Source organism: Lissotriton vulgaris, chromosome 5 (assembly GCF_964263255.1).
Source record: "Lissotriton vulgaris chromosome 5, aLisVul1.2, whole genome shotgun sequence".
In the NCBI taxonomy this organism is placed as follows: Eukaryota; Metazoa; Chordata; class Amphibia; order Caudata; family Salamandridae; genus Lissotriton; species Lissotriton vulgaris.
In genome coordinates, this window is record NC_141693.1 from 1,375,549,273 (window position 1) to 1,375,574,813 (window position 25,541).

Here is a 25,541-nt window from a genome sequence, read left to right on the forward strand (position 1 = left end):
AACGCAACAATAGCTTTTGTAAGAATCAAGGATGTGGTGGCATACGAACCCTATCTAGACATTATCTCCATTCCGTTTGACCGCACCCTGTATTTCAAGTTTCGTGTGGGGACTCTACCAGTAGGGGAGGTAGTCGCTCGCTGGAAGCGCCCACACCAACTTTCACCTTTTTGTGCATCCTGCTCCACTCGTGTAGAGTCTGTAGCCCACATCTTCTTTGAATGCCCGGACTACTGTGCCCTGCAGACTCGTTGGCTTAAACCACTTTGTAGACTCCTGGGCATTCGTCAGTGTATAGTGGCAATGCGTATTTTAATGACTGACACATCCCCTGTGATTGTATGTGCTGTGTCAAAATTCCTCAAATGGGCTTGGTTGATTCGTAATAGAATGCTTTCCGTATCAATTTAATCCTTGTTTTAACTCTTTTAATCAATTCTTGTACCTGTTTTTACCAATTGTGTGTAACAGATTGTATATGACATTTATTATAAATTGTATTTTTGTACTGCTTTTATGGTATTTGTATACCGAAATAAAGCCTATCAATCAATAAATCAATTGATTATTTTTAATCTCCTTCTATCTATATTTCTCTTGTTGCTGGTCGGCGCTGGGATTACCTTGTTCATTCCTTGATCTGCTGATCTTTAGGTTTAAACACTCTTACTGGCTAGAGTTATTGATATATAGCCCACATGTGGATTGGCTTTTTATTCTATTGATTTTGAGAGCCTATACCACCACTTTGTGGTTTTTCATTTTATTGTTGGATTTTTTGGCCCTCTTTGTTCCCCCCAGTATGCATAGCTACATTTCGAACCCTTATTTACGGGGTGATTTGATGGTATATGATGGCCGCTCATTCATCTGATGCCTTTACCGTAGTACCTACAGTCCTCCCTTTTTGTCTGCCACCCTGACGTCATATGACTCAAAAATGCGTCCTCTCGTGACTTTAAAATCAGGCGCAGATTCAACATTATCTTGGCGCCTGTTGTTACAGGAACCTCCTAGCACTCCTGACTGCAGATAGGATTATACACGTTGCAGACATCCCCTAATTCTCTACGGTGAGTTGGGCGACTTTTTGTGGGAGGGGAAAGCGGCGCAGTGGTGCCCTCCCCGTAACTTTCTTAGCTTAATGGCCCAGCGTTGGCGATACATTAGATGGGACTTTTCATTAGCTCCTCTCCTTCTCTAGGTAGCTCCTTATTGAATCCATGAGGCTGATCCTTTTAAAAAATAAATGGTGTCTATATACTTGTTAGCGTGCTTGCGCTATCGTATCGCCGTGTGTTACCTTATCTGCACGTGACGATATCTTTGTTGCCCCTTCCCACTGCCACCAAAAGGTTGTGTCTATGTAATGTTGTAATAAAAACCGCTTAACTTCAGGTTTAGGTACTGTGCGACTTGGCCTTTCTTTACGTAAATTCCTCCTTAACGTGGCAGCCTCCACTTCAGGTCGCCTATCTTAACTATTTTGATGCATTGTGGTCTATAGGTATAGTGCTAGTCACTTTTGTGTTCCATACTAGTTTGCGTCCCGTGGCCCGAGGTGTTCTCTGATTCTTATTTAACGTTTTCTAGTGTCTATTATTGAACACTGATTAAGTTGTTTCTTACCATCCTTTAGAAACTCAAAACGCTACTTTGAACTTAACTGATTTGTGGAAGGTGCTTCCAGACCTACCTGTTTATCTTACTTCCATTCTTCACGCCGGCGCTACAGGAAAGGATTCTTTATGGGTGTTGCCTATAAAAATGGCATTGACCCCCCTATGGTAGGTTCTTCTATTGCAAAAATACCTTTTTCAGGGGCCTAAGTTGGGCTGTTTGAGTGCCTCTATGTCGTGTTATTGAGAAGCAGTCTCTTGTATATAGCGACCTTTGTTCCCAACAGAGCTCAGTTTGAGGCTTCCATTTTTGGGATCCCTTTATTGTCGGGTTTCCTGAGGGTAGTCATTCCCATTGAAATTTGGTGTGCATCCATTTAAAATCGGTATGGACCACTATAAGACTAGTATGTTTGCTCAAATCACTGTGGGTGCTGATGTGAATTGCACATATCATTCCTGTTTTTTATCACTTCACAACTGTCTGGGGTATCTTATGTGTCTCTCCCATTTGAGTCCTAACTTTCTTCTTTTTGTCAGGTCTTTATTTATTGTTGTTTCTGCTTGACATGGGTAATTTTTGAAAATCTGTAATTGTTTTACCTCCCCTACGTTTTTGTTTAAAACTGCAACTTTATTTTACTTGATGTAAACTTATCATGTGTGTTCTAATGTGAATTTTGTAGTTTTTCCCAGTCCTCTACAACTTTTTTGATAATAGTAAACTTTTGTTCTTTAACCCTCCGAACAGACATGCTTTTAAATTAAATTGATTAGTTAGTTTTGATTGTCTCTGAACGGTGTATTTTTTACAGATATTCTGTCCCACTGTGAATTGTACATCTCCGCCCTGATGAAGGTGTAGCCCTGTTCGGGCCAAACACCGAAACGCGCGTCAGCGTTTTTCTCATCTGGGGATAACCTGACTGATCTCTTTTCCATCCCCCCGATGACTGTTCTCCACCTACAACAATTAGATCAGCCCATGGCTGTTATGTACTTGCGGATTTGTTGCCTGGGTGTGGTATGAATTGTATGTAACTTTGGTATGTATGATGGTATGAGAGTTTTGTATGATTTTGGTATGTGGGACTGTATTGATGAGCTATTTGGTTTTTAAAAAAAAGAAAAGCTTAATGTGGTCTGATATTTATGTATTGAATTTTTTTTCTATGTAATAAAATTTCTATATATTTGTTATCATGTTCTGATATGATTATTTGAGGTACGGGAGGGTTCTAAATTTACCAAAGGACCTCTTCGTTAGGCCTATAATTGAATCTGATTGGCAGGTATTCTCCCTACTTTGTATTTTGCCCACCTACCTGCCTATAATTAGCCGGGGGTCCCCCTTCTATTTAGTCTTGACATCGTCCTGCCACTTGACTCAGAAGACTGATGGACCCTGTGGTATTTAGTTAGCCGTTTTGTTTTGACCCTACAGGTTGGACAAACATTTTGTTTGTTCGTCAATAAAGTTGGGGTGGAATGTAATGTCCTGCGGGACACGTTCTAGTGTTCCGCACGAAGCTGTACCTCCAGCCACTCCCTTGAGGGCTGGACACACTGCACCCAAACACCCATTCATCACGGGTGTCACGAGTGACGTGGCCTCGCCAATAAAAGGGCCCGGGTGCACGTGCTCATGGCCAGTTCTTGCACCTTAATACTGTGTGTGCGTGTCCATCATTAGTAGCATGTGGGCCCAGGGACCACAACACTACAGCTGCCAGTATTACAAATCTATCAATGATTCCCAGGCCTTCTCTGTGTGAAAGGGTGTCTGGGCTTCACAACATGGACATAAAAAGGCTGTATGACAGTGCGGAATGTTTTGAAGTGTCAAAAACCCACTGAAATGTAGAGGATCAAACTGAGATTTTACTCTCGCTCTAGACAGCTACAGCTGTTTGCATTGGAACCTGCCCCGGGGGGTGCAACTAGATCTGAACTTCAAACATTGAGGGCAGAGCTAACCACAAAGCTAGTATGGGAAAATGTCAAAACAAACTTTGTACTGACAGTTATCTTTCAAAAGCAGATTGAGTGAAATCCTACCCGATATGCAGCTTCTACAGATTTCAAAACAAAGCACATTAGAGCTAGTTTTTGCTAAAGTATTTCAAGGAGACAACACTTTTTGCTAATTCACCCACAGTTCCTTCTGTGACAGGACAATGTGCTCATGAAATATATAGCAAGGGAAGCCTAAAAAGGCACTCCTGTCTCATTGCAACCTGTGCATGTCTGAGGCCACAAAAATAGGGGCATGTCCTCGTACATGGAACTTAGTGGGATAACACATCTGATGTCATGGTGTAAATAAGTGGAACATATGGGATCAACAACATCCGAACTGATGTGTAATGTCACCATTTATAAGTGCAGGTTCACCGATGCGTTCAGCTACTGCATTCGGTCAGCGGACAAAAAAGATAATTATTCACTCTAAATACATAATATAATAACATACTATAGACGAAAGGTTTTCCAGCCATCAATACATATTTGTGGTATACATAGTGAGAAAAAAACATGTTATATAGTTTCCAGACAATACTATCGTTGCTAAAGGCCATAAAATGATCACCAGGCTATTCACAGTTACTTGTCTATGATGTACTGAAATGGGCAAATGTTAAAATAATTCAAGCAGAGATCACATCCCAATGAAAACCTTTTTTTTTTGATTGGTCTAAAGAAACATGTCTGCCAGTAATAATCAGGAACCGTGTACTGTGTTTGGGGTGTGTATGCAGGCTGTCACTTTGTGGTATAATAATGATTTCTGATTTCTAATTAACCTAAAGTGTCTCCTAGAGAAACAATTGCATAGTTATTTGACTGTCACATTGTAAGTAAGCTGGCTTTGTTTGCTTCAAGGACGACATTATCGACAGCCCTACTGTATGCAAAATGGAATATGCACAACTCTGTCATTCTGGAAGCTTTGAAAGCTATTCCTAGGGCCTTATTTATGAAGGCCTTGCGCCGCCGGTGCGTCACTTTTAACATGGGAAAAAGTGACGCATCGGCGGCGCAAGTCCTTCATAAATAAGGCCCCTAGTTTTTGCCCTGCGGTGCGCCCTCACGACAGCACTTTCCCCAATTCAAAATTGCTACTTTCCAACCGGTCCTAAAAAATACTTAAGGAATTTATAACTTTCCCCAAAATATTCCAGGACTGGAGTTTGAATAGCAAATACGCCTCTAGGAATATTTGGGGGAAAGTGTCTCAATCCCCAAATATTCTAGGACTGGAGTTAGAATAGTAAATTTGACATTCTACTGTATGCCACGTCAAAGAGCGCAGTTCAAGGAAATATACAGGAACGAGAGGTTTGAAAACATAATTCCAACTGCCAGAACAAACGAGGCTCATCTTTTATTGTGAGATGTTAAATATGTTACCAGCACTTGCACAGTGCAGTTCAGCCATTTGTGCGGTCCCACAGTGCTTTCACAGTCTGATATGCACGTGCAAACAAATATGTGTATTTTTGAATGCAGCATTGTATAGGTTTTATATTCTAAGAGGGGGCTCTGCCTCGCTTCTCTCCCGTTGATCTCTAAGAACTCTACTTTTCCGTCCATCATATAATTTGGTGTTTTCTTTAGAACTATATACCACACAATGGTGGCCTCACTGTATCACAAGTAAACACAGAGGTGGAGACTAAGTAGAGTCTACAAGTTTATAACAGGCTGGGAAATTGACATACTAGGCTAGTCTGGCCATCCTTGTGTAGCATCGATATCTATGTAAGTGCGATATAAGGTATCTCATGAGGGATATGCTAGGAGATATTCATACAGTGCTGTATTACCAATAGTATGGCCTGACGGTGCTGGCAGGTTCTGTGTATTGTATTGTAATGTACTGTAGTTGCATTTATATCGGTCTTCACATCTCTTGTACTACACCAAAGCACATTTACAGACAGGTAGGATCCTGTTCCATGTGAGTGTTAAGAAGAGTATGTGTTTATCAAAATGCTTACATGGGTAGTATTTTGATGTCATGCATCAGCACCAGAGTTGAGCTTTTATTGTGTTTTGTTGCTGTGCCTATGCATGCATTTAAAACTGCAAGGCATCTTAGACAATAAATACAGTGATATGGATGTATACACGTGTGAGCATTGTTTAGCCGTTGTGAAAAGTGTTTTGATGTTGCATATGTATGGCAGTGGTTAATGAAACTGTCATAAACAAGTAAATAGATTTAGTCGCTTATGCCACTACCTACCAACTTCAAGGACAATGGTCTGCATTAACAGTTCAAACCACATAGAACGCAAGCCTCAGAAAGTCGCCAGAGATTAAACTTGGTAACCAAGGAAGGTGCAAATATGTCCCAACTTTGGAGTCTATCCAGGCATGACAAAGAGCAGTCACTTCACAATCACATATGGTGTATGTCCTAGAATACGTCCAGTAGCAGCCCAGAGCAATGATTTACGCTATATGCTCTGAGGAATCCAACTAGATGGACTCCTGGGAGCATACACCATGTGCGGCAGCAAGGCAGAGGGCAAACCACTGCAGTGAGTATTCTACAGTAGGCCATTCTAAATGGGCAGGGTGGACCACCACGAGTACTGATAGTCCAACCTTTGTGTGGCTAGCATTCATGAAACAAAGAGAGAGGAGCAAAGGAGTGATTTAGTAGAAGGAATGCACTTAAGTTACCGCACAAGAGGGTGGGAGGCAGGAGGTTTGGCTAAAGGAAGTTATTATGAGGAGGAACTATGGCAGGGGGTCTAGCCCTATCCCTTACACTACCCTAACAAAGGAAAGACCTCTATAACCTCTCCACTCTTGATGTGGACACTGAAGCCCTTTATCTAGATGTCTTGGCTGATCAACTTGAGAGACAAGGTTAAGAAGGCCAATGATGGTACGGGGGGCCCAGGGAAGCTTTAACACACATTCCTTAAGCACACAATTTCAGGGATCTGGGGAGGTGATGTGCTGAGGGAGTGTAGGTAACAATATTCTCTCCCATTATGAGGCCAATCTTAAGATGTTGTGCAGAAGGGACATACATCAAAAGGTCAGAGAAAAGCTAGCTAAGATCAAACAAAATGAGAACTACAAACCTGTTTAATGCCGCTATTATAGCCACAACAGTGGACGTGAGTAAGTCTCCATTCAACGCATTGCCTATTTTTAACCATGAAATATCATTGACTACTAATAAAGTGGATGTTGTCTAAGGGGAAAGTCTACACATTCAGGAGGACACCTCCTAATTTAAACTAAAAACAGTAGGGATTTCTGGGTTTGAAGGAAAACTACTGGGCTCAAATGGAGGGGTAGGGACAAAGTTATCACTTGGTAGAACAAATTATTGTTGGACTGATAGGGCAGCAACCTACCAACCATTTCATATCTCACCCTTGCATGTTTGACTATGACTAGAGCCCAACCAAGCGGTTCATGTCCACCTTTGTAGTATAAGAGTGGCTTGGGGCTGAACCCCTTCTCACAATTTAGGCTTCCTTACGCCTAGCAGGAGTAGATAGATTCTGGTCATTTTACACAGGCTGACAACTTGGACTGTGCTTTGACTTCTTCCTTGCTATCTTTTACACCTTCTTCTCAATCACACTGCTAGGGGTTTGTTGCGGGGATTCTGCACATACACAGAGCTGTGAACAGGAAAACAGGACCTCTGTGAATAGGTGGTGTGCCAACCGACCACAAGCATACCCAAAATTCCTTGCCGACTAGATATAGTGTCTCATTCGTTTTCCGTCTACAGCGAAGCTACCAATGATTAGACAACCAAGATCATGCACTCTATCTTGGGAATCGCGGGAGCCAGGCACTCTTTCGCTTAGCCACTTATAGTTGTCCACAATGCGAGTAATCAGGAACGCAGTATAGTTTAAAATGTTTATTTCAACTAACGCTCTCTATGGTGCAGTACACGAGCCAATACCAGCAGCAGAATGCATAAACACAATATTGTCAGCATTATTATAATTCCATAGAATACAAACAGGTATGTCATGTTATGGAAAACAATGGAAAAGGACGAAATGACCTAACCACCCTCCCCATGACAGGATATCGTTTATTATAAAACAGAAAACCTCTGGGCTTTGTCGGCAGACCCCCACACCTCAAGGTCTAGATGCAATTGCATCAAATACATTACAGGAAAACCAAATCAAATCAAATCAAAATACATTGCAGGACAAGGAGGCGCTAGAGGGCGCACTAGCTAATGGCCGCTCTCTAGCGTGGCTCTGGCAGCCTGGCCAGAAAGATCCTGAATTTCTCCTTTAATCCTGCGACTAGACGCCCAGAAATCGCTACACTGGTGGCCTAACCTGTGGTGCTGCTCCGGTCCGACTTTGGGAGCGATCTGCCCTCGGAAGCCTAAGATACGGGGCTGAGCGACCGGACCGGTGAGCGCAGTGGCTGTGCACTGCGGAGGCGCCCGGACATCGGCCCACGCAAGGCCGCGGCTCTCCACGAGGCGGCTGGGCCTTGGGACTGAGAGGCCTGTATCCCGGACGGAGGGCACTGCTGCCGGCCCTCGAGTGACTGCGGAGGTGAGTCTCACCCCCTGCGGAGCCGCTGCACTACGTGTGGGGGCTCTGTGCTGCCCCGGCGCACTTCAAAGAGACCGGGAGACCATCGCGAGGCACACCTGCAGCCGCCGTGTGGGGCGGCCATCTCCCCGCAGCCCCGCCACTGATACCGATCACTGCGGCCACCTGGGAGCGGGGTCCTGTGACGCACCAGCGGACATTTAGAGGGCATAGTGGTTGCCCGGGCTGCGAATCCTACCCCGCGCCTGTGGCGCGTTGACCTTCTCCTAGCCCCAGTGACCTGCCGCCACCCCCTGTTGCCTTTCCCTGGACTCCGGACCGCGGTGTCGGCCACGGCCGCCCACCTCCCATAGCTGCTACGCCGGAGCGGAGATTCCTGGGACGAAGGGCTACCTGGGACAATCGGTGCCCCGAGGTAGGGACACCCCCCTGGACGTGGCTGCCGCTCGGGGGGGCCATCAACGTGCACTCACTGGGAGCTACAGACACGTGCGGTACGGCCAGCTGCGGTGCCTGTGTGGGTGCTTCCAGTCGCGGCACTATGGGCAAAAACGACAACAAGCAGCCCAAGCTCTCTTTCGAGCCGGCGACTGCCAAAAAACCGCTACGCAGCACGACGGGGACCGGCGGAGCCCCGGGGCCGTCGAACGCTGAGCCCCCCACTGCCCCATTGGCCCCAGAACTTAGGTTGATGATGGAGGAAATGCGGCAGGGCTTCGCTACGATAGTTGACAAGGTCGACCGTCTGTCCTCCAGAATGGATGGGGTTGCACAGAAACTGGAGGTCCATGAGGAGCGCCTGGGGGAGGCGGAGAGACGCATCTCGTCCTCTGAGGACACTGCCGCGTCCCACGACACGCGCCTAAATAGAATGGATAACATCCTAAGAGTAATAGCGGCAAAGAACGAGGAGTTGGAGGCGAGGAGCAGACGCAATAACATACGCGTCACGGGGATTCCGGAATCCACCAACACTGGACGCATGGAGGACTATGTGGAGCGCATCCTCCTCACGGCGGTGGGCAAGGAGGCCTTTTCCAGCCAATTCATCGTCGAGCGGGCGCATCGCTCCCTGGGCCCAGTCCCAAAGCCGGGGATGCAGCCGCGACCCATCATTGCCCGGTTACTTAATTACCGGGACCGCGACACGGCATTGCGTGCAGCCCGCACGGCACGGAATCTAGCTTGCGACGGAGTGCAGTTTTCCTTGTATCCGGATTTTACACCGATGGTGCAGGACCAGCGGAGGAAATTCCTTGACGTGAAGAAAAAATTGAGGGACATGCAAGTGGATTATGCACTACTATACCCGGCGCGGCTCAGGGTGACCCACCAGGGTAAACAACACTTTTTTACAAACCCACAGCAAGCCGAGGACTATGCCCGTAAGCTGCGCACCGCCAGGAGGGACAGGCGGAACGAGGGTGACGAGGAGGCAGACGTGAACCCTGCTGAACACGTAGATCCCTAACTGCGTCCTTCTGAACAATGGATCGCTGGCCCTGAACTATGGATTAGAGATTGGTCTCAGACTGGAGATGCCTGCTGCCGGTGAGAGGATCAGGAACTGCCAGTGATGGCTCTCCTGGTAGACCTGCTGTTCTGTGGGTCACTGGTGAGCGACGATTGATTTGGTATATACCTACCCCTCTGCTGAAGTTGTTCTAGAGTTGGCCACACTGGAGGCAGAATTTGCACTGAACTGGGTAGTGATTGCTCCTGTGATAGACCTCCTGAATCTTTTGATGTTTTTTCTGGCATGAGGGGGGGGGATATGAGGAAATGTCGTGTCATATGGGTACTACCTTGCAGGGGAAGTATATGCCAGGCACCACCCTACCTTCTCTGTCTTCTCCGTATGGTGCATGCGGGTCGAGGGAGGAGTGTTGGGGTGTTGGAGTGTGTTCCTCTGGTGTCCTCAGAAGGGGATTCCCCAAAAGGTTTTTCAATTGCTCTTGGTTGTTGGGGCCGGGGAGGGGGGGGGGGGATGTGATACTGGCAAGATTGGGTTGCTTCAGTGGGTGGAGGGGGGAGCTGGGGGTTGGGGGCTGAACAGTTGTGCAAGGGGGGGGGTGTGGGACTTGGAAGTTGGGGTGCGAGTTGTTGTTGAATGTAGACTTACTGTTGCGTATGGAATGAGTGACGAGAGCGCAGGTACTGGACTCCGTGTGTGTGCACGTTCGGATGTTTGTATAACGAGCATGTTCTGGACAGCGGAAAGATCTGCATCAGGTGCATTTCGGTTGAGAGCTGCAGTGACGGCTAAAAGCTCCCTTCAGGGATACGGTGGCAAATACAGGTGATGACATGTCGAATACTGTTTCCATAATGTCCTGGAACGTCCGTGGCCTTAATAACCCCCGCAAATGTAGGAATGTGCTTGCTTATTTAGATCGGCATCATGTGCAGATAGCAATGCTCCAGGAAACCCATCTTAACCCGAATGGTATCCCTAAGTTTGCGTGCAGATGGGCGAGTGTGAGAGAGTTTTCCTCCTATTCCACTTACTCTAGGGGGACTGTTATCTTGGTCAACAAACGATTACCGTTTCAAAAGCTGGGTGTGCGGGTGGATAATGAGGGGAGATATGTCATTCTTTGGGGAAGATTGGGCACTGATGTGATAATACTTGTGAATTGCTATGCCCCTAATGTTGACACTCCTGGATTCTTTTTGTCGTTGTGGGGCCTTGTGCTGGACATTGAAGCCACTCACATTCTCTGGGGGGGGGACTTCAACCTGTCATTATGTCCTACGACGGATAGATCGGACGGCAGTACACAATACAACACGAACGCCAGGGATACACTTCAGGGCATACTGACAGAGGCCGGACTAGTGGATGGCTGGAGGCACACACACCCGACAGTCAGGGAGGGTACACATTTTACGGCACATGCGCGCTCATGGGCACGGATCGACTACTGCTTTATCTCACGTGGCCTCGCTGGAGGAGTTGTTCGGGTGAAACATCTGCCTCGTACCTACTCGGACCACTGCCCTGTCCTGACGGTCCTGGAGATGCCGGGTTACGCTAGGGTGCGCCCGCCGTGGCGGCTCTTTCCCTCAGCCTTGCTGGACCCTGTGTTTAGACATGAACTAGGGGAGGAGATTGAAGCCTTCTTTCCGAGAAACAAAGGGTCGGTCGATAAGGTTGAAACGATCTGGGAAGCCTTTAAGGTGACAGTGAGGGGGATCACGATCTCTAAAAGTTGCGGAATACTAAGGGACATAGTGCGCACATTACTTAAAATTGAAGCAGAGCTTAAAGTGCTGGAGGCACAGATGGTTAGGGACCCCTGTCCTGACCTCGCTAGGCAATTCAGGGCACTGCTGTCGACCTATGAGGAAGAAGCGGCTAGGGAAACGAAGTTCCGGGGCAAATATTGGACGGCTCAACGCTACTGCGAAGGGGATCGTCCAGGAAAGGTGCTCGCAGTTCTCACGAGGCACCAGCGCTTCGCCACCCATATCCTGGAAATCTCTGATGGGGAGGGTAGGACTCACCAAGATTCCCAGGGAATTCATAACGCCTTCCTACAGCACTACCAGCGTTTGTACTCCACGCAGCAGGTGGGTGAGGTGGAGTTCGGGAACTTCCTGGACGATATCGCACTCTGTTGGCTTAGCGATAGCGATAGGGCGTTCTTGGGGTGCCCGTTCGAACTGGACGAGATCAGAGAGGCAATTATGTCCCTTAGCAATGGTAAGGCGGCAGGGCTGGACGGCCTACCGGCCGAATTCTATAAATGTTATATCGACGTCATGGCGCCGGTACTAAAGGAAGTTTTCGAGGACTCTCTCGAGGTTGGGATACTGCCGGGATCTATGAGAGAGGTGGCGATAACGTCGCTGTTAAAGCCGGGAAAGGATCCGAAGGACACAGATGCCTATCGCCCCCTCTCGCTGCTAAACTGCGACGCGAAAATCCTCGCTAAAGTGCTGGCGACGAGGCTGTCCCTGCTTATGAACACCTTGGTGTTACCTGATCAATCTGGCTTTGTCCCGGGGAGAGCTACGTCCCACAACTTGCGCACGCTGTTCTCCCTTATACCCACCATTTCGCCCGATTTGCCTATCGCGGCCGTGTTCCTGGACGCCACCAAGGCGTTCGACTCGGTGGAATGGGGTTACCTACTTGCTGTACTTGGCAGAATGGGGTTCCCCCGTATCTTTATAGCCTGGGTGAAGCTGCTCTACACCTCACCTGTCGCCAGGGTCGTCGTCAACGGGGTGCTTTCTGCACATATGCCAATCACGAGAGGAACTAGGCAGGGCTGCCCCCTATCGCCCCTGCTTTTCGCCTTGGCAATAGAACCGTTGGCTTGTAGAGTGCGACAGTTGCACAAGGCCAGTGCTTTTAACTGCCATCAGCGGCAGATAAGTATATCGCTCTATGCGGATGATGTCACGTTGTACGTGCGTAACCCACAAGATCACCTTAACTCGCTACTGAGGGAGTTCGTGGCGTTTGGCGGCATTTCAGGGGTACATATAAACTGGAAGAAGTCGCAATTCTTCCCCCTCACACCTTCAGTAGCTCGTTTCCCGCTGGATTACCCCCTGGAATGGTGTGATTCCGACTTGAGGTACCTGGGCATAGAGGTGTCGCTCGTTAAGGACGACACTATTCGCTCAAACTATGGGGTGGCTATCTCGCAGCTGACTGATAATGTATCCCGCTGGCGGGCCCTACCAATTTCAATGGCAGGGAGAGCTTCCCTGATTAAGATGGTCGTCCTCCCCCGGTTCCTCTATCTCTTCCAAAACATTCCCTACTACCCAGGGGCCTATTTTTTTAAACGACTTCGTTCTGAACTCCTGCGCCTCTTCTGGGGTGGAAAGCAACCACGCATTAGCTGGAGGGTCCTGACGCAGCCATACGATAGGGGCGGATTCGACGTGCCCGACATGGAATTATACTATCTCAGCGCTCAGACTCAACACTCCTATTATTGGGTTAATCCCGCTCCCTTCATGCCACAGATCGCTGCCGAGGACTGGATCGTCCATCCGCTCCCGCTAAGGGGCATGCTGATGGGACTAACTGGGGATGTCGAGACGCCTGCTACTACTGTTACCTGTACTATAGATGCCTGGCGGAGAGTAACTAAACTGCTGGACGCCCCCTTACTTTATTCCCCGGCGCTGCCCCTTGCGTACCATCCGAAACTTTCGCTTCTGACGGAAACCGGATTTCGGTCCATGTGCAAACGCATACACCTCAATACATGGGGTGACCTCTTTCTAGAAGGGACGTTCCGTACAAAAGATCAGATGTTCCAGGCTACCCCCCCGACGCCCATGGAGGTATTTTACTACATCAGACTCAGGCAGGGCATGCGAGACATACTCCCCAACTTCCCGGAAGAACCTGGGACGGTGCTGCCATTGCATACCTTGCTCGTATCGGATGGCAAGCACTTAGTGTCGAAACTGTACGCCGCTATACGTGGGCAACGCCCATCGATGTTGTCAAAGGCTCGTACTAACTGGGACTCTGAGCTGCCCTCTGCGCTCACGGATGAGCAGTGGAATTACTGCTGTTCGGGCACGGCGAGAGTCTCCTCCAGCTGCCGGCTGAAAATAATTCATTACAAGTTTGTGCAACGCTATTATTATACTCCAGTCAGGAAACTCAGGTTTCATCTCTCGGAAGATGATAGATGTGTGCGATGCCGTGCGAGTGGCGCGGATTTCCTCCACCTGGCTTGGGAATGTGGAGCCATACACACGTATTGGGAACAGGTACATGCCGCGCTCCAGATAATGATTGCTAGCTCATTGCCCATGGAGCCAATAGTGATGCTTCTGGGTTACACCAAACATGTGCCCAAACCGGATCGCAAATTTGTTGACATTGCGCTGCTCCTTGCTAAGCGAAGGGTAGCTTGCAGGTGGGGGAGGGGGAGAGCGCCAAAATTTAAGGATTGGCTTGACGACCTCACATATTGCCAAGACCAACAGGGTGTATATGCGGAACTGTTACCGACCCGCTGCACGCCTAGCGACTTCTGGGCTCCCTTGCAGGTATACTGGCTGTCCCAGGCGACACAAAGCGAATCTTCTGGAGATGACGAGCCGGCCCCGGGCCTATGAGCATATAGACGATGTGCATTGCATTCACCATATTACTTCATACATGATGGGGGGTTACTCACACCGTCTAATGAGCGGTGGGTGGCCATGACGGTTGGTTGAACACTGATAGTGGGGGACTGGGGATACCTGGAGAACTTGAGACAATGGGGTAGGGAGGGACCTCCTGCGCCCATCCAGATCCTGGGACAGTGGGGGTGGACACACATACAGATGGCCGCATACACCCAAAGCTGCAATCGATGCTTGAGAAGGGGGACGTCGTGCACGGCCTAGCGCTGTGATTTGCCCCGCATATCCCTTCACTGGAAATTAGCAGCATTACCTCGCAGGGAAGATGCTGGTGCTCTAGCATCCCATTGATGTACACATGAAACGGTGCCTGTATTGTAGTGAACTATGTGAAACTGTTACCTCTCTATTGATTGCACCATGAGACTTGCTTTACTGTATTGCTGATGCTGTCGCTGTCATGCCTATTTTGTTTTTGTCATTTCTGTACTGTACGCAACTAATAAAGGTTTAAAAAAAAAAAAAAAATACATTGCAGGACAAACACGGGTCTTCTCTCTGGAAAGGTGTCTCTCCAGGTGTGCAAAAACAGGTTGTGGTTGCAATATTAAAGTACACGATTTCCAGAGGTGCAGCTGTGTGTAGCCTGTCATGTCTAGGTGTCAGGGATAGATCAGAAAAGAATAACAAGGGGAATTGTTGTTCAACCTTGAACATCGTGTGCAGACTAATCCTCAGAGCACAGCAAAGAACCTGGAAAGCAAACAGTTCTCATGTGTAAAAGGGGCACAAATAAATCTTGCAAAATGGAGGCTTGCAGGGTGGTGCACAAAAGCAGGTTCATGGCAGCGAAGCTCATGCTAATTTTCATTGTCGACAATGGACCTATAAGCCTTACTACACCCTCCCCCTGATATGGCCATTGTATGTAGATCATACAAGAAAGCGAAGTTCAAAAAGTCTGAGCAGATATCAATCGGCGTGTCCATTAAATTTGGAAAAAGCAAAAATGAAAGTTTGTGCAAACTAAAAAAAACAAGTCCTGCAAGAAGTCAAAAGACGAGAAAAAGAGGGGGAAGTGATGGGATAACATTGTTGAAAGCAAGGTATCCGGAAACCCAGCTGATGGCAAAATGTACCTGATTAATCCATTAAGGTTTAGGGTAAAAAAAATGCAATACCCTCCAGAAGGACATCATTCTGGTCGGTGGAAAAATTGAGATGCAATCCAATTTAGTAAGCTGAAGGAACAAGAATGTTCTCCATTGTTGAGTGCCTCCATTAACATTGATGGCAGCGAAGCTCATGCTAATTTAGCAATTATCAACAATGGGCCTATAAGCCTTACTACAGGTTGTGCCCCAAGACAAGATAAGAACACTTCTCTGGTCACTCTCACACAACACACAAACATCCCCCACATAGGTTCACAACAAATATAACTCTACTAACCTCACTTTCACCCATGGTGTAGTGTGCTGCCCATCTGAAAATGTACTTTGGTGCCCCAAATAGGGGTATTAAGTGCTAATAAAAGCTACAACAGAACAAATGCTTAGACCTTTGTCCATAAACCTGTACTCATAACCTTGTGTTCCTAACCTCTACCCTTAGAAAAGCACCAATTAACCTGTACCAAAAGCTGTGTAGCTGAAACCATGCACCTACAATCCCACACCCTGTACCCATAGCCATACACCTAGAAAACCACAGTCATAACCATACATTCTCTATACTGCATTGTTTCACTGTACCCACAACCCTTATATGTGTACATTAGCTCTGTACCAAGAACCCTGTACCCTTATTCCTGTACCCATAACCAGTAGCCCTGTACCCATAACTCTGTATCCCTAGCCTGTTGCCAGAAAACAGCAATATATTGCTATGACCATGTCTCCTTAAGCTCCTATCCTGTGCCCCTATCCCTGTATATCCAGTACACAGGGCGACCTCTGACCCTGCTCGCAGGCAGGTCGCTCCCCACGCTGCTGCACGGCTCTGCTTGCATTGTTTTTGCCTAATCTTGTATTTTTCCCCTGTGCCTAACTTGCTTTCCTGCCCAGACTTGTTTTTATTCCTCTGTGCCTGTACTTGCTTTCTTGCTCCGACTTGTTTTTCTTCCTCTGTCCCTGTACTTGCTTTCTTGTCCAGACTTGTTGTTCCTTCCTGTGCCCAGTTCCCCCACGGCCCCTGCCTGCTTTATACCGCTGCTGCGTCTCTGTGGCCTCTCCCTCCTGCAATCCCATTCGCCGCCCCGCTCCCACCTCCCAGCTGCTCCTCCCTCCCACATCCCCTCATATGGAGGCCGCACAGTGACTGAGCAGCGGGCTCGCCGCTGGCGTTCCAAAGGTGCACCTAAGGCAAGCGCGTCTGCGCCCGTCCGCGCCTGGACTGCGCCCAGCGCCAGGACCCCTGGACCCAGCGAACGCTAAGATGCCTGACACTGCTACGTTGCCAGAACCCTCCATGCACTCAACACTGGATGATCACACGCCTGCTTCCTGACCACCCTGAAGCGCACCCACTGAGCTTTCACCTGCAGGAACTGCAGCTTCACAAGCATCCGCCCCGAATCGGGCGGAGGCTAAGTAAAAATAAGTTAACCTAGAAGTTGCTTCCCCGATGTTAAATAGCAGACAACGACTTTGCGCATATAGAAAGGTGGGAGGCAATGTGATTTCATTGCAGTTTGTTCCCGAATGAAGTCAAGACGGGCTTGGCACGTTGCAGAATAGGTGGGAAACGTTTGTTCGTATAATAAAGGCGGGCTAATTGGGCGGAGGCTAAGTAAAATATACTAATTTGAAATGCTGTCTCTCCGACGTTAAGCAGCCGGAAGCAATCCTGTACATATAGAAAGGTGGGAGGTTAATAAACCCAATTGACCAAAAAATACCCCGCATTCAGAAAGTGAAAAAATAAAACACAGGTCTTTTCAAATGAGTGCTCTGAAATGAGGATATTTGATGTCTTAAAAAGATAAAAAAAAGAGGGTAATAATATCTAAATTAGAAAACCATACCTATATCCATCACAGTATGAAACCTATACAAATTAGCGTAATCTGTTTCTTCTATTTAGAACATATCCAGTTCAAATTACCTTGTTGAACAACTAATCTGATAGCGGATACCCAAGGTGACACCGCGGGGGATATAACAGACACAAGGATCACAGGTAAGAAAATGTGGAGTTAGCGGTAGGAATAAAAACTGTGCAGTACAGAAAGAACCAATCCTAAAACCCATGACTCTGTTCCCAATTCAGATCTTTGTACCAAAACTCCAATTAATAAAATGAGGCTTCGGGGAAGCAGTCAAACGCACAGAATTATAAGTAAAGCGATAATACACTACACTAAAGGTAAGGAGAACACCTCTTCCAAATACAACTTAAATGTAAACCATAGATAATGAGTCTGAAGTGCACTGTTTGCATTTCCAGCGCCCACAAGGATATCACTGTGAATATAGCCAATGAGATGAGTGAACATAGAGCTCCCATTGAGATACAATAGGACATCGTTCCTCCATTAAGGATTTGGATTATACAAGATCCAATATTAAGGTTAGTAGAGTTTACTTTTATGCCAGTAATTTCTTTGAAGGGAAGCCAACATCTAAAATGTACTGGTATCCGCAACCATACATAGGGAGAGAATGTACATATCAATGTGAAGAGAATCAGAAACATCAAATGTACAATAAATATATTTTTGGAATATGTAGGTTATTCATGTGTAAGATATATACTGAGAAAGTACATAGAGAAAAGATAACTTTAAATCAGACAGACACACAATAGATGGAGCATAAAGATGATATGTCTCTCCTAAAACCTGTTATGTAACTATAGAGGAAATTCAATATAATGTATTGACTGATATATATATATTTTCTTTAATATTCAGTAGGACTCCACCACACCTGGTGTTGATGACCCCAATTATTTGTTGTCCTGAAGAAGGTGTAACCATATTCAAGGCTAAAACACCAAAACGCGTCGACGCACTTTGTTTTTAGAATCCAAGTAAAGCCGAGTGGTTTCCATATATACTCCAATCTTGGACATTGGAAAGCTCACACGTATGATAATAAGGCTATTGGATCAGAGTATCCGGGACTTACATCTATTGTTCCGTTTAAAAGATGGGGGGGTTTTGTCTGTTTTTTTAATCAAGTTGTATGTATTGATTTGTGATACTTGCTTTTTAGTATAATGTAATAGCTTCTCTTTATTGATGTATGTTTTATGAAATTTGTATTATGAAATGTATATATGAATTGTTTTTCAGAAAAATTTGTTTCTCTGAAATTTTAATTTGTCTTTGGGTTCCTTATGTTAAGGAGAATACCCTGTCAAGTGAGGATAAGATTTGTTTTTAAATAATAAAGAAAACGTATATACGTTACATTTTAGTTGTTGGCAAAAAATTATTTGTAGAAAATGTATCTGTGTCACAACTAAATGATATCTGTGATATAGAAAACTCTTTCACTCTAATGTTAGTCCAGGGGAATTCCCGTTGACTTTGACTGTCTGTAGTACCCTGTTCCCAGGAACTAGTGGGGTCTTCTCTCTCCTATAGACCCCCAAGAACCTCAAGAACTTCCGGCCCATCTCCCTGCTCCCGTTCCCGGCAAAGGTCAACGAGAATCCCGCCAACGAACAACTGACCCTCTACCTCGAAGAGAACAACATCCTGGACCCTTCCCAGTCCAGGTTTGCCAGCAACCACAGCACCGAGACTGCGCTCATCGCTGCCGCCGATGACATCAAGTCCCTGTTAGGACAACGGAGAAATGGCAGCCCTCATCCTCCTGGACCTGTCAGCCGCCTTTGACACGGTCTGCTACCACACACTACCAACACGCTTCCACAACGCCGGGATCCAAGAGAAGGCCCTAAACTGGACCACCTCCTTCCTCTCCGGCAGAACACAGAGCATCCGCCTTCCCCCCTTCTGCTCCGAAGCCACCAAGATCATCTGCGGCGTATCCCAGGGCTCATCCCTCAGCCCAACTCTGTTTAAAATCTAGATGGCACCGCTCACCTTCGTCGCCTGTCGGCACAACCTCAACATCATCTCCTACGCCAATGACACCCAGCTGATCCTCTCCCTCACCAAGGACCCCCACACCGCCAAAACCAACCTTCACGAAGGAATGAAGGCCGTCGCTGAATGGATGAGGAACAGCCAACTGAAGCTGAACCCGGACAAGACAGAGGTCCTCATCCTCGGATCCACCCCTTCAGCCTGGGATGACTCCTGGTGGCCGACCGCACTGGGAACCACCCTAACACCCACCGACCATGCACGCAACCTAGGGGTCTTCCTCGACTCCACCCTCTCCATGACTAAACAGGTCAACGCCGTCGCCTCCTCCTGCTTCAACACCCTCTGCATACTCCGCAGGATCTACAAGTGGATCCCCACTGAAATGAGAAGAACAGTCACCCAGGCCCTCGTCAGCAGCAGGTTGGACTACGGAAACGCCCTATAAGCAGGAGCCTCGGCCAAACTCCTGAAACGGCTCCAACGCATCCAGAACGCCTCTGCACGCCAGATCCTGGACATCCCTCGCCACAGCCACATCACATCCCACCTGAGAGACCTGCAGAGGCTCCTAGTCAACAAGAGGATAACCTTCAAGCTACTCACCCATGCACACAAAGCACTCCACAACACCTGACCAACGTACCTCAACAGATGACTCAGCTTCTACATCCCCACCCGCCAGCTCCGCCCGCCGACCTCGCCCTCGTCACAGTTCCCTGCTTCTGAAGAGCGACCTCCGGTGGCAGGTCATTCTCCAACCTTGCCGCCAAGACCTGGAACACCCTCCCCACCCACCTACGGCATACCCAAGACCTGCTGACCTTCAGAAATCTCCTCAAGGCCTGCCTTTTCGAGCAGTAGAGCATCCCCCACCCTAGCGCCTTGAGACCCTCACGGGTGAGTAGTGCGCTTTATAAATGATATGATTGATTGATAACCCTGCAGCCATAACTCACACCCCAATCCATGTATCTTCTAGCCTGTATTATTATTACTATTCCATATGCATAATGCATCATCTTGTACAGTTAGCTCTGTACCCTAAACCCTGAATCCTTTAGCCATAGCTCCATGCCCATAGCTTCGTAACCTGTAACCATAGCCATGCACCTTCACTCATGTAGCCCCAGCCATGTATGCTGTACCCTTTGTCCTGTACCCATAAATCTGCATGCCACATCCAAACATCCTTAGGCCTCCATCAAAACTCTGTATCTGTAGCCCTATACCCTTAACCTTGTATCTTTAACCCTGCACCCATATTCTTTATACTTATTCTTGCACCTATAACCCTTTAAATGTAGCGCTGTACCCATAACCCTTGAAAAAGTAGCCTTATATCCATGACCCAATACCCTCAGCACTGTATACCTATCTCTCACATCTCCTCCTCCGTCACCTCAAGATAAGAGCACTTGGTTGCTCAACACCAAAATGCTTCTCACAGAGAATCACAACAAATGTAATACACTGTGCTTCGCCCCCCCATCTGCATATAAAGATCTATGTAAATGCGATATAAATACTACAATACAAAGGTTGGATATATAGGAAGCTGGGTACTTGTTGCAATACCCCTCCTCGATTTTTGACTGGTAGTTGATTCACCTTTGACTGAAGTGCAAATACTGTCCCCATTACCAGTGTTCTTCCCCAACAATGTTCAATTGTTTACCCAATTGGCAAAACCTTTAGCACTCTCTGTAAGTCCCTAGTAAATGGTACCCCTGGTACCTAGGGCCTGAGATGCTAAAGATGGTCCCTAAGGAAAGCAGCATGAATTGTGCTACTACAAGGGACCCATCACCAAGCACATGCAAGACTGCTGTTGCAGGCTGTGTGTCTTGGTGCAGACGATGTGAAAACACAACATGTCACACACCCCTGTGTGCCATGTCCCTTACCACTGCATGGAATATTTGTATGTCACCCCTACAGCAGGCCTAACAGCCCTAAGGCAGGGTGCTGAATATTACATGTGAGGGCATACCTGCATGAGCAGAAATGCCCCAGTGCTTGTTAGTCCTATTACTGGCAGTACAAGTGACCAGAGAAGCCATTTTAAAACAAGTGCTGGACACTGCTGAAAATGGGTTCCCCAGCTACATGATAGCTTTACTAAAAATAGAGATTTTGGTATCAAACATCTTGTATTGGTAAATCCACACAGACGCCAATGTCGATTCACCAATACAGGCACACAGAGGGCACCTTAGAGGGGCCTCCTGAAAACCTACCAGTCTCAGGTTTGCTTGCTGACTAGTTTCTGCCAGCCTGCCACCCGAGATGCTGTTCTGAAATCCTAGGGTGATAGCCTTTGCTCTCAGAAGACCCTGAACAAAAGCCTGTCCTGTAAGAGGGCGCAACACCCACAGGATGAACTGCTGATTAGCCTCCTTGGGCCGGCGAGCTTCAATGAGGCTGCCACCTTTGGAATGCAAATCGGGCTACCCTTAAAGGAGAGAAAGCCACTCCCCCTATCCAGACCAGAGCCCCCTTGGCATCTCGACAAGTGGCAAAATTAGACAGCGAGGTAGTCGTGCCACCTCCAGGCTAGTACCACCCCTAAGGTGAGCTACTGTGAGGTGGACATGATTAGGAATGCTGGGACAGGGTTATGCCCACTTCCCACAGTAAGTGGTCTTGTAGGGGGTATAGTGACCCCAAGGGTCAGTAGCCCATTGGTTACTCCCCTACATCCTCCAACACCCCTAAATTCTGTATTTAGGGTAGACCCTGGCACCAGAGAAGCAGGTCCTGATGAACTACAAAGAAGAAGAACACAAAAGGACGCAAAAGCAGAAGACTAAAGAGAGTATCTGACTTGTCCCCAGCCCTGCTGTCTGGTGTGCCGTTCCCTGTCAAATTTAGGCCAAAGACAATTTGTCCTGTATCTATATGCCTCCAAAACCTGGGAGAACTGCCTGCCTTCAATAAAAACCAAGACCTCCTGAAGAACAGCAGAACTGTTTCCTGCATCCTGAAGAAAAAAACTCTGAGGCCTACGAAACCGCCAACGCCCAACACCCGCAGTCACCACTGCACCAGTCACCTCCAGCCTGAGTTGAAGTTGGCCACCAGTGCAACAAGGTTACTCAGCCCGCCAGAGCTCAAGTCCATCTTGTTTCTACACTTGGTAGACTCCACGACGTCGCCTGCAGCCTCTGCACACATGCCCCTTCAACCATGACTGGTTCTGGTAAGAGAAACCCGATGCCTAAAGACACCTGTGCATCTGCCCCTCGTGTCTCTAAGCAGGGGCGGCTCTAGGCTAATGGTGGCCCTGGGCAGGGTGCGTAGGTAGGGGGCCCCGGAAGAGGGGGTCTGGGCGGGGCGCGGAGGCCATTCAAGAGGGGGGGGGGTCAGGGTGTTTGGAAGTGGAACAGAGCCAGGGCCGCCAAATCCCTGCCAGGGGCCGCCACGCAAATATGTATCCATCCGCGGAGGATTATTATATTAAGGATATATATTGGCATGGTGGCCCCTGGGGTTTGGTGGCCCTGTGCAGGTGCACAGCTTGCACATGCCTAAGGCCGGCCCTGCTCTAAGTCCCAAAGCATCGCACGCCTTGAACACCTCCCCCCCACACTTTTGGTTCACCCTGACTGGCTTCCTAGCCAGAACCTGCAGCTCTTTTTACTGTGACAATCACTATTGGAACCTATTGGTCTCCCGACACTGTTCTTCACCCTGTACCTGGCTGCCCTTGTGCCGCTGGTGGTGTACTGTTGGTACTGCCTTGGACCTTGCCTACCACTCACCTTAACTCTTGGAGACCGGTCCTGTAAGTCGATATACTGTAACTGTTTGCAGAACTTGTTCTTCGTTCCAGAGGATAACATTGCAGAACACAAATATTGCACTGTGTCCATTTTTCGAACTGAATAGAATTTACATTAAAAAACGTACTTACCTGAACGATTTTTCTCTGATGCCTAAACATAAATAAAGACACTTGCTAATTTTATAAATTGATGTGGATCTCCTTCTTGAGTAGTGTTGTTATTTATTAATCATTGTGTGTATTTTCAAATGTCTTGAACTCCTGTGTTAAGACTAAGACTACTCAACCACACTACCCCTAACAGAGTACTTTGCAATAGCATAGCAAGCCTTGTCCACTCATAAGGGAAACCCTGGACTCTTTAAATGGTATATCAACTTATTGATATATCGCATAAAGAGCCAGCTTTCTACAGGATGTAATTAAGGAAATGTTCAATCAGTTAAAACGTTGTAATGCAGGCAGCTACAAGGCCCGAGAGTTCATCCAATCTTTAAAGCAGCATCTGTGGCAGAAAAAATACAGGTACATAGCACAGTACTACAAATAGCGTTTACCAGTACCCACTTACACCCTATTTGAGCCAACAATTTTCTGGGGTGAGGAAAGTAAACAGGCTGGAAGGACTCCTTCATAAACTCAGATGTCAAACTTCAATATTTCTTACATACAGTTTCAGTTTAAATGGCACATCTGTTACCAGTTGCGTCAAAACACTAAGAAGAACAAACCAAATTTAACATTTAGGTGGCAATTTCATACACATTTTATTCACTTTTTATTGACAGGTGAATTTACTTTCACAGTGTTGCTGCAAGATTGCTGGAATATTGCATTCTCTGGCTCATGTTGTAGACTGTGACAGTGTACCCCTATTGCATATTTTTGGATAACGTCTTAAGTGCTAAGAGAAATCTTTCATCCTGATATTTCCCCAGACACTTCAAATAGTCAATAGGCTCAATTCGAGGTCCACTTGGAACGTCAAGCCCAAGAAGAGCTAAGCTTTCATGTGTGTTCCTAAGCAAATAATGTATTTCACTGAGCCTCCTTTTTCTACACAATCACATAAGAGAGCACCTTCAAAGGTGTGAGTTCAGGATATGCGCTGTACAAAAAAACTCGTTTGATTTATTAGACTATAAGGTTGTTCCATGTATACTAAGAATCTAGGAATATAGGGTGTATATGACGTGACTTGCCACTTAGTTCAATAGTGATATTGTCAGCAATGGGTGCTGGGCATGAATGTTTCGAGGTTGAGGTTTTAAAAAACTACTGCCATCACTTTTAATACATTTGATTTTAAATGTACTAAGGCGAAATGCTTCTGCATATTCAAGAAATAAACTTTTTTTGAATTTTGAAGACACTTTATCATATTTGGTCATATTATTTGTTGCATGATTTACATTGCAATTTTTTTCGGTACTCGGTCTGAGCACATGCTTTTAGAGTGAAATCAGCGCTAGACTGGGCTCTCCATGTTCACTTGTTGGTTCACCCACTTCTACTACCTTGCAAGTGGAGTGATTAGCGTGATAGTCACTTAGGGGTCGCAACTGCGACCCCCTAGCCATCTGTTGCGACCCCTGCCACTTTGCGTCCCCGGGCTCCAAATACTGCTTGTTGGAGCACAACAATTAGATTTCTTTTAGCACTTACTTAAAAAACAACGCATTACGTTTTTGTTAATAATTTCTTGGACACACTTGCTTACAATTCTAGGCTTCCATCATGAGAACAAGGCACTGGTGGCGTCATGACAGGGCGCAGCACACACTTACAAAAGGCACTTGTTTTGTGCGCATGTTTATGTATGGGCATGGTAGGGCGGGCCTGCATTAGGATCATCCTCAGCTTGTGCATTCAACTGAGCGAGTGCGGAGCCTGCAGAGGCCTGAAAGTAACACGCATCACAGGTTAGTCTGTTGTATTTGAAGGTATGTCCTGACATCACAACATTAAAAAGGATTGCGACACATATTTAGCGCCGCTCCGTATGTTAAGGTGCGTTCCTGTAAAACCAGCATGTACGTAGCCATCATTGGCCTGTTTACTGTTCTAATGTGCGCCACTTCGTGTAGCTGGACCCAGAGACAAGGTGACTTTATTTGCCATGGAAACAGCCTCTGGAGCCGGCTCGCTTCAGTTTATATCTGGCACTCCTTTTCATTACAGTTCATTCGGCAACCATGAATCACAGCAGACCCTCTCAGCAGCAAGTTGCACTTAGAGAACTAGCTTTTAAGTGCGAAGGGAAAGTGCCCAGAGTTCTGCTGTGTTCTTAGCATGGCGTCCCCGTGACCTTTGAGGATGTGAGGACCCTTCAAAATTATAACGATACAATGCATGCAACATGATAAATGACAGTGACACTCTTTGTGGAAAAAATATAT